The sequence below is a fragment of the Meleagris gallopavo genome, chromosome 17 (assembly GCF_000146605.3).
Source record: "Meleagris gallopavo isolate NT-WF06-2002-E0010 breed Aviagen turkey brand Nicholas breeding stock chromosome 17, Turkey_5.1, whole genome shotgun sequence".
Taxonomy (NCBI): Eukaryota; Metazoa; Chordata; class Aves; order Galliformes; family Phasianidae; genus Meleagris; species Meleagris gallopavo.
The window spans coordinates 8,607,204-8,617,641 of NC_015027.2; the positions used below are offsets into that span (position 1 = coordinate 8,607,204).

Sequence of the window (10,438 nt, forward strand, 5' to 3'; positions counted from 1 at the left end):
TAAAATTATTCCCCTAGGACAAGATGTTTTTCACCAAATCTCCCACATGACAGTTTGACATATTGGTTCAGGCACATAGCTCTGCATCTGTACACACTACAGAATCATCTTTTTCAGTTTTCAAGAAAAATAAGGTCTGAAAACATTTCATGTCTCTGCACAGCAGACCGAGTCTCCATAGATTAATTCACTCCTAAAATGATATTTTTAAACACAACCATTTCCTTTCTGTTTATAAACAAACCAATGCAGAACGGACCAAACCTCAGACAAAGGTATTTTCTTGAGCTCGCAGTGCATTTGTTCACCAACACAAACACGTCTCCATAAAAGCTGCACAGCTCGGCTCCCTCCCCCTCTGGCACCCTGCAGCCCTGTGCTGGGTCAAATCTGCCTCTTCTAACCTCCCATTTCTTGGGGCAGTGACTGGCTTTGGCTCTGGGCTCCGTGCAGCATTGAGTGCCTGCAGAGTGCAGCACCAAGCACTCAATGAAAAGCCCAACTTGCTCCATGACTGAAACCTTCTTACTCTGATTTTAGCCCTCCACTTATTTTGTGTAATTGGTGCCATTTTTGACGCTTAAAGATACAACGCTCCTCAAGATAACCAGAATTAAAGCAAAAACCAAAAGCTTACATGGTTATTAAGATGCACAGCTGGGGCCAATGGCACTTAATGAGGACCACACTCGAAACAGGGAGCAGGTGATTCCCCTCTGCTGACCCAGAATGCTACGCACAGACACTCCAACTCCAGAGTACCGGTCACATCTCATTCATTAACATTTCAAGAAGTCATTTGGCTTGGTCAACCCATAGATTTATGGCAGGGATCTGCCAGCTGAGCTACAATATAAAAGCCTTTTCTCACAAAGGAGGGAAGGCTGTTTAGTCAAAAACATGTGCACAGCTCTGAGCACTGCCCCACAGCACCAATACATCCTGCAAGCCAGAACCAAGAACTCTGCTCATTAAAGCCTGTGATTTTGCAGCATATAGACAAGACATTGCTCACCGAGCAGGAGAGGCAAGGCAAGGAGTGGCTGCCACTGCTCACTTGGTTGGGAGCATAGCCCACTTACCCTTAACGTTGAGTTGCTGCCCACCTCTCCATCAGACCATTAAGTCTAGCAATGTCCTCTGATTCCTAAATTCTCTTCCTGCATAGGCAGCATGATTAATTGGAGGTGCCTGCAACTCTAAAGGGAGCATGTATCAGGCCATGCTGCGAAGATGTTTATTTTGCGTTAAGTGGTCTCAGAGCTGGCATGGAGCTGTATCAGCGCTCACTGCTTGCACAGAATTTAGATAACAGGAGACAGAGTACCTGCTGTGAATACATATTGGTCTTTTTTCTGCCCTAGCCTCCTTTCACACAGATTTTTACCAATGGAAGGATGAGCATACCACAACATGGCGGCAACCCAAATCCTGCATTAAGGAAGGGTTTGCTGTTACTCCCCTCCCTGATGGCTGTAGGGATCCAAACAAACCGCAGATTCCTCCCCTGAAGCTCCAACACCTAGCTAGGGATAGATACCACTTAAAAAGATACTCTTACTATAGACACATGCCAGTGTCTGGAAAAACTGGTAAAAACATCACCAAGTAGAAAAAAATACTAACCCAATCAGTGGAAATGGAAGTACTCATTTTTATGCACAGTATGACTCTGTAGACAGAGAACAAATGACGTATGGATGAGGAGAAAGACATCACAGTTCAAAAAACACGTGCTCTCTCTACCCAGCTGGAAGAAGAGGAGAAAGGGGGGAAAACAGAATTTCCCTGTAGGAGAGCAACTTGCTGTCCATGGTTTTACAGGAAAGTATGGAACTGTCTACACCTATTTATTTATCTGGAAGCTATTATTAAATTAGTTATTTTCAACCATATAGCTCTCTGAGAAGAAATACAAGCTCTGTATCAAGCGTGGGGAAGCCAGAGAAAATACATAAAACACCTTGGGATAATATCAGCTTCTGTCCTCTATCGTATGGCATGGGTGGGAAGGAGGGACAGGAGTACAGTTCACTGTTTTTAACTCATATCCTTCCTCTATTTTGCCTGTCACCAGTTCCTGTTTTCAGTTTAACACATTCATGCTCATGCTGGCTTCACTGCAAAACAAGCAAACCACACAGGGAAGTTAAGTTCTGACCGCCCCCTATTTTGAAGGGGTTGCTGAAGAGGATTTGAGCTCATGTGTAATAAAAGCCCATTCTTGCAAACCAGACCCCATCAGGAGCTGTGTTTCTGCAAGGCTCATCCTGCCTTCCCCAGCGCAGACAAACCACTGATATGTAGCAGCGAGTGAAAGCTGAGCTGTGACAGCCAAACTTTCACCTGTGGCCTACACTAATCCAACTGTACGGCTTCTGAACAACTGGTCCATCTCCCAGCACTGCCGCCAATGCCGTGCTCTCCTCAGCCCTGCATGGTATGAGAAGCTAAAAAAAGCAAAGCAAACCAACTGCCACCAGCAGTCAAACCTTTCCTGGGCAGATCCAAGAGAAAACAAGTGGAAGTCATGAAATTGCAACATGGCCCATTGCAGCTGATTCAGCTCTCCTGTTGTTTTTATGCTACCATTTGGAGACCAGTGAATCCACTGGGAGTTCTGGATTGTTTACTGTGGCCTGAACTGATGACAAAGCAGAAAGTCACCCTGTCTTTCCCTCCCGGTTCGTAATGCCAACAGAGGCTTTCTTTGTGACTCATTTTGAGGAGGTACGCATAACGTAGTGCATTTGTGAGAAAGCAGATTCTGTTCTCTAAGCCAATAAACCACTTGCTGGTCAGGAAAGACTGCCGTTCAGAAGAGACTTCTATGAGCTCCAAGGCTCATCCGGGTGAATACCTGACAGGAACCAGTGCATTCTGCACCCCTTTTGGCAAGCAAACTTTCAGTAAAGTCATGCCTTCCCAAGTGCCCAGCAACTATCAGTGACATGGCTCCACACTTGGTACTGGGACCAAAAAGGCTCAGCAATAAAACAGAAATCTGTACACGCTTCTCAATGACAGCTGTCAGAAAAGGCAGCCACACCTTGCACTTCTGTACAGCTCAGAAAGGACCCAATGGCTTAAATCCTCCCTCCTGCCATTACATTTACATTCAGACCCAGTATTAGGAAAATAGATTATGAACAACTTCTCTGAATGCTCACTCCAAAGGACGGCAGCTTTTTCAGCCGTGTCTCTCTCTACCTCTGCATCCCATTGCAACACAAAGAGGAGAACTCCACAGTAGGAGTGAATATTGGCTGACTGATCCCATGTTTTCTCTGCTGTTGGCGTACATCACTCACTTGCACTAACTAAAAGCTCTGAGCCCATTTTCACCAAAGATAACAACCCACACGTCCATGACAAGCAAGGAAACACTGGATCTTGCATCCACTACTTTCAAATCTATTTCACATGCACGCAGATTATCACATGGCAGATTTATGCACAGCTCCAGACCACGTGAAATCCACGTCTTGAGAATCAGAATGCAGGAGCTAATAAAAGAGTTTTCTTAAAATATAAATTTCAAAGTGGAATTTTCTGTCCACACTGCAGTCAGATAGAATTGTTCAATATGCACTAAACCCAACTCCTGGGCGTTGTTCAGTATTATTTCAGGACAGACTCAAACTGAAATAAACTCTACCTAAATGTTCTGCCTTAAACGTCCACCTTAGCGTTTAACAAGGAAGTGAGTGGATGACTGGTGACTAACGGCCTTGGCCTGCACAGCACAACTGGCCACCAGCAGCCAAAGCCCTGGGAGCTCACCGCTGGTCACAGAAGTGCTCTGAACTCTCACCAGGTGCTGACTCAGCCTATGGCCTGAAATCAGATTTTATTGACCTGCAAGTTGCTTCTTCCCCCATTACAAAGGGACTTCTCAAAGCGTGTTAATTGACAAGAAATAGCTCAGAGTTGGGTCTGCTGGCTGCGCCATCACCACTGACTTGAATCTCAGCCAGAGGATGGTAACAGAAAGAGCAATATTTACTTTAACAGCCAACTCATTCTAACCCAGTCCTACTGTTGTAGCAAGCTTTGCTGCAGCTCATTTCTTCTTGAGGACATGCAGGTCAAAAGTGGTAACATCACTTTCAGACCAATGTGAGTTTCAATACACAGAACAGGCCTGCAAAAAGAGCATTAAAATGCCCACTGGCACTAGTGTGGAAAGTGGGTGTATGAATGGAGTTTGTAAAGGCAATGAATAGATGGTGATTATGCACAGAGTGAAACAGAGGAAGAAACATGTAAATTCCAGCTTTCCCTCATCAGATTTGTGCAAGACTCTACATAATTGCTGAGGAAAAAAAATAGAAACAACAACACTAAGTAGGATATTTAAGCCCTGCAAATTATACATGGAAATCTCTGTTTTCCTTAAATGAAAACAGAATGAAAGAAGAAGATTCCCTTCAAAGAACTTTGTTTGTGGTCGTTTAGTTTCAGGATGCAAATTAAATGAGCACTTGTTAGCCTAGTGAAAAAAAAAGAATTTGTCTCTGAAATATTATCAATCTCCTCATGAGCAGAAGGTTTGGATACAGTTGGTTGAAGCCTGTTACGTATGTAGTCATCTTGTTCCCAAAGAAATCAATAGGAGCAGCATCCTCATATCCCAAAGTCACATCTGCATCAAGCTCAGCTGCCAGGGCAGGAGGACCTCAAGTCCTCCTGCTGCTGAAAGTTCATCCATCAGCTCCTCCCATCTTCTCCCCAGTTCTGCCTGCATCTCATGCAAGTGCTTCTGCTGTATCTATAATTCACAATTACGAGCCCATAATACAAAACTGCCACAGGCAAAGTCAATCACTCCCAGGGGTCTCACTCATCTGAGGCTCTTGCACACCAAGAAGTGGTGATAACGTACATTAACACTCTGGGTTAAGCTACATGAGCTCAAGAATATTTGTGAAAATACAGCTGCAGTTTACCAAAAGCTTACAGGAAGGCAGAATAAACAGCATCCAGCATCTTTAGTTATTTCATCCAATTTGTTTAGATCATTACCTTGAAATACATCTCACTGCCCTTCAGGATACCTCCAATTGCAGTTTGTTGGTCTTGGAAGTAGTGGCTTATATGAGGAGACCTTAGGAAATGGCTTCACTAAAATCAAAAGGAGTTAAAGGAACTTCAAAAAAAAAAAAAGAGAGAGAGAGATCAGAAACCTAAGAACAAAGTCTGGGTCTCATCCCAAGAACCTGCAGAGGGACATGCTAGTGATGAAGGCTCCTTGGTCCACTCCAGTGAACACATACGGCACGGAAGTACCACTCTAAAACCAATGGTTTTCCAATTGTGATTTGCTAATTCCTAGTAATTTGTGAACAATTTCTAAAAAGTTTAAGAAAAGTAACAGAAAAAAAAAGCAGACATCAGAAAGCTTGAATTTGTTCAACGAGGACCAAAATCTCTGCTGGAAGACATTTAGGTGTTTGTAAATCAGACTGATACCTGATGCTGTGGTTGCAAAATGCACTGCTAAGTGCTTGCTGGGTCCTTTCTGCAATAGGAAAATCTCAAGTTCTGGTATACCCCAAATTTAATTTTGGCTGCAAGAAGAGATGGAAGTGTTGTTGCCAAATAATAGATATGGTGCATTCAGAAATACCCCACAAAATAGCAGAAAGGTATGTTGATTCAGCTGGACATCATACAACTGACTGAGCACCAGGGCCTGGTTGAACGGCACGTTTTAAAGTTAAATTTATCTGGAGGAAAAACAAAAAATACATCATCAGATAGAAGAAACACACAGCCATGTGAAGGAAGAATGGCAATTAGGGAAATACACCTTAAAAAAAAAAAAAACAACAACAAAACACAACACAAAGAAACCTGGCTTACTCAGGTAAGTCTCTAAGTGCTACTATTAAGATGAGCTCATCTTTTTCTTCCAGTTGTCACATCACCATGAAGAGTCTTCGTGCAATTCTCAGAATAGCAGCAAATCAGAAGCAAATAACTGTTGGAGGAACAAAGTCATGTACAGACAGACTTTCGCTGCTTTTCAACTGAACATTAACTCTAAAGTTTCAAAGACCTGTAACAGAATGGAATGGGCCAGTACAACACAATGCTGACGTGGTCTCATCTCCAAACCTAAAGCTAAAAGTATGGGCCCATATTTCCTTTCTAGCTGCATGCTTGTGTGATTTATGAACCACAGCAATTTCAATATCACTGGAAAAATGAAACGACGACAGACAATTAACTTTCCACTCCATGTTAGCAGCTGTGTAGGCTCTGCTTTGAAGCGATCAGGGACAAGAACTCCAGAAGTGCCAACTTCCACTTAGTGACTGTGCAGGAAGAGCAGGGACAAGGGACAGGACAGAGCAGCACTGAACCACACAAGTGCTGACACACTAAATCAAGATGCATATCTCATGGTGATGGGTAATCTGCATAGGATTAGCAGATGACAAATTACAGTTCACTTCTGTCTCATATGCACCTGCACCTATTTGTTAAAACTGCTGTTAATCTGAGTGTGATGACAGAAGGACCGGCACCACAGAAAGGCTCTATAAAGGAAGGGAAGAAGATTGCTCACCTGTGTCAGAAGATTCCAGGTTCACAGGAGAAAGCTCTACCAAGGAGGGACCTCCCGAAAGAGATCCTTCCCCAGTGGCAGTCAGCCCTTAAATGAGGTCTGATCACACACATGAACTGCCTTCACCTGTGCTCCCAGGCCTGACCAGGTCCCTTCTCTAGGTGCTCAATCAGTGCTTCAGGCCAAGACTCAACAGCTCCCAGTATACACAATCCCTGAAATGTATTTCAAGACCTCTAACAGGGGCTAATCTGGGATCTATTATCACAGAGATAACCAGATATCCTGATGTTAGGAGGACTATACTAATTGCACAGCTCTTCCTTTTACATTCACTACAGAAGCACGGCCATCCCACCAGAAGGGAGGTCCCAGGTTTCCCTTGCTTACCCAGTGCCCAGAAGAAAACCCTCCAGACTCGGTCACTCTCCCCAAGGCTCAGCCAAGCAGCACTTTTCAACTGTGTTAACAAAGGAGTGGTAGAGGAAGATAAGTTTAAAGCAGATACAGTATGCAAATAGCATGAAGTGATACAAGCACAGAATGCACACACAGAGAAAGCAGTGACTGTTTCACCCATACTTGCTGAGCTGCAGACCTGCAGCACAAGCAGTAAGGAGACAACAGACATCCCCCAGCCTGGTGTGCTCCAGGCATGGCAGGAGCCAGCCAGAGATGAATGCTAGCACAAATGGCCTCATTCTTCCAGACACAAATGACAGCATTACTTAACTCACTTAAACTAAAACAGGGGAATTTGCTGTGGACAACTCTTTATCTCTATAAAAAGTAATTAAGTAGCACAGAATCATCTTCTGGGTGCGTGCTAATGGTCTGCAAGAAATGTAAAGCTTTGAGACACCATCATAAGCGACCAAGATCCCTTTGTGAGATGATTTTGCTCACAACTCCAGCACTCACTGTGCTGGGTGCTGCTCCTACACTACACACCTTGCACATCCTGCTTGCTCTTGAGAGGCCCACTGCCTCAACACATGCAAGCTCCAAAGAAACACACTGCTACAGAAATCAAGCCAAAAATGAAGACGTTGCTGTGCAGCAGCGTAGTCTTTACAACTATCTCAAGAAGGGCACTGCTTGTACTTTGTCGCTCTGTCAAACCGGGCAACATTTTAAGCACCTTAGTTTACTGCCATAAGGCAACAAATAATCTCCACCCCACCGCTGACTCACACATTCCATTTGCACAGGCAGGGTGAGATGCAGGTGGTGCCACATGAGTCACACCACCAAAACCTTCATCCAGCTTCGCCACGAGCCTGGGCCGCTGTGTGTTTAACACACTGCACTACATGCATCTCAAAGCATGTGAGACACTAGGTTAATTGGCCAACGTCAGAACTGGTTATTCTGAAGGTAAGAGCATTCAGATTGTGTTTTAGACATCTTTTGAGTGGCAAGCTCCAAGCCACGCCGCTAACCAAAAATGTGTCTTCAAACAGAAGCACTGTGCCCTCGTGGATGAACGCTTTGTTTCCTGGAAAATGCACTGAGAAATAGGTACCCATAGCAGCACTGCAATAAATTATTCCATCCTCCATCCTTCCCAGAGGTTGCATCCATGCAGCCTCATCTTCCAGATGCACAGCTGCCAAGACAGATGAAATTTTAAGCCTGCTCGTCTTAGATAAGAGGGTGAATGAAATGAAAGCAGTAGCACCCATCACCAATTAGACTACGAGGACATATGCATGACAGAAAACGAACCCAATTTCTTAATGTGCCCATCTTGATCCATATTCCTTAGGCCAGCAGCAGCAAGGCAGCTGTGCTGGAAAGAGTTAATGTTGCCTGGAACATATCTCAGATTTCTCAGAAAGTCAAAGACTGCAGCTGAAGCCCGGCTGACTGCTCCCCTGCCTGCCTGCAGCCTGACCCCTGACATTTCCACTCTGCTTCTCACTGGCACAGAAAACTTAACCATACACAAACAAACAGGTTGGGAGGACAGATAAATGGAACGCAGGAGGAGGAGAAAGGAAAGATTTCTCGGATTTCTTTTAATAGCTGTGATTAAATAATAACAGCCACCACCAGACCTGGGTGAGGGGCTGGCATTTATCAGTAAAACCCTCAAGTCTACGGCAAGACATCTCTGTTTAATTAATCCTGAAAGGGTCCCTTCCCCCTTCCCCTTCCTAGAGAGGTTTGAGGATCCACACGTTTAAAGATACAGTGAGTCCTTTTTAGGCTTTTTCTTACAGAACGCAAGGGAACAAAGCGCCCGTTCAAAAACACAGCTAGGATTTACAAACTCTACTGCAAAGAATTCTATCAGATGAAACGAAATTGGCAAACCTTAACGGAGAGGTTAGGTTTTGAATTAGTTGTATTTAACCCTCTGAAGCAATACACACACGAAGCAATGCGTTTTTACAACACCCTGCTGTGAGCGTGCATGGAAGGATAGCAGGGGATGGAAGGATAGCAAGGCCCACAGCCACCCGAGTTCGGATCGGCCGTCACTGTTAGAGCAGAACCACCTTCCAAGGGTGGGATCTGTTCGGTGCTTGGTGCAGCCCCACCACCCCGTCGTCGTCCCGTTTTCCCATCACCATAGTGGCATCGACATCACTCCGCAGTGGAAGAGCATTCACATGCGCACAGACCACAATTTTACCCACGCACAGCCAAAACGCAGGACCCCATCTCCTGTCTGCGTGCCTTCATTTTGCTCTGGGAGGCCCTTCTGGAGAGCCACCGCCTCAGCGAGCCCCTGCCCTTTGATTCTATCTGCGGGGAGCAGGGCAGGCAGCGTCTAGCAGCAGCGCGCTCAGCCCCGAGGCCAGACAGACACCTTGAAACCAAGCAAGCAAAGCAACCAACCCACTCTTAGCTCGCTGGAGCGTTGCAGTTGGAGCCGTGCCTCCAGCACTCCCGCGCTGCATCCTCCCAGCCCGGCACACAGCGGGGCAGCGATGCTGAACGCGGAGCCGCGGCGCTCCGAGCACAGCACCGAGCTCCTCCTGCTTCTGAACGGGTTGTCACTTTCACACGTATGCTTTACAAGCTGGCCGTCAGCATTCACCCTTTCCTATTTTTCCTGCTTCTCAATAACCATCAAGATGAGTGTTAGTGCCTTTTTAACCTCCTATTCTCCCCCCATTTAATTCTCAAAAACAACTTTTCTGAGGCTTGTCCGGCTTCAGAGAAAAGCAGTTCGGAAAATGGAAAACTGTTGTGTTCCACATTCATTTAAGTAACGCAGTAAGCACGATCGGCTTTTCTAAACCCATTTTTTCGTTCTCTTTTTTTCCCCAAAACTTTCCAGAAGCTGAATAAACTGGTGGTGGAATTACAGATATTTATTCTTTTTGTGTGTAGCGTAAATTGCCAAAGCAGCAAAGGGGAAGGAGGAGAAAATTTTGAAATAATGATTTCTGATACAATCAAAAGTGAGAAGTGGGAGAAAGGGTTATTTTCGAAGCGCACGTTCCAATTTTGGAAGGAAGTTATATATTCCGTAGGACTTAAAGAAAAAAAAATCCCAGGAAAACATCAAATCAAAACCTGTTATTTTTTCGACTATCTATATTCTTAAATACGTTTCTTTCTTAGAGAAGCACCAGGATTGGGAAGGAACTGCGTTGAACTGCAAAACGTCTCCATGTATCCACACACCAAAAAATGGTTATGCAATGACAAGAGACAATTCGGTATATAATCAAAGACAGAATCCCGACGTTCAAAGAGAAAATGACTGTAACAGCAGTGACTTTGAAAACGAGAAGGGTATTTTTTTTTTTTAATAGAAACAATGGCCATCAAGATTTTTCCCCTAACAACCAATGCTTAAATGCATAACTTAGTATGCAGCGTGCCTGCCAGGTATAATTAGTACCA

At 44.6% G+C, this 10,438-nt stretch overlaps 1 long non-coding RNA gene across 2 annotated transcripts; it reads right to left on the minus strand.

The window, feature by feature from the left end:
• Positions 1–398: 398 nt before the first annotated feature.
• On the minus strand, positions 399–6,618 carry LOC109370353. Of its 2 annotated transcripts, XR_002120425.2 has the most exons (4): positions 6,575–6,618; positions 5,866–5,983; positions 5,473–5,729; positions 399–5,124 (listed from the first exon to the last, which is right to left on the minus strand). It is a non-coding gene; the product is annotated as an uncharacterized LOC109370353 (long non-coding RNA). The 2 variants fall into 2 exon arrangements; XR_004161611.1 differs by lacking the exon at positions 399–5,124 and having other exon boundaries at positions 5,160–5,729.
• Positions 6,619–10,438: the final 3,820 nt, after the last annotated feature.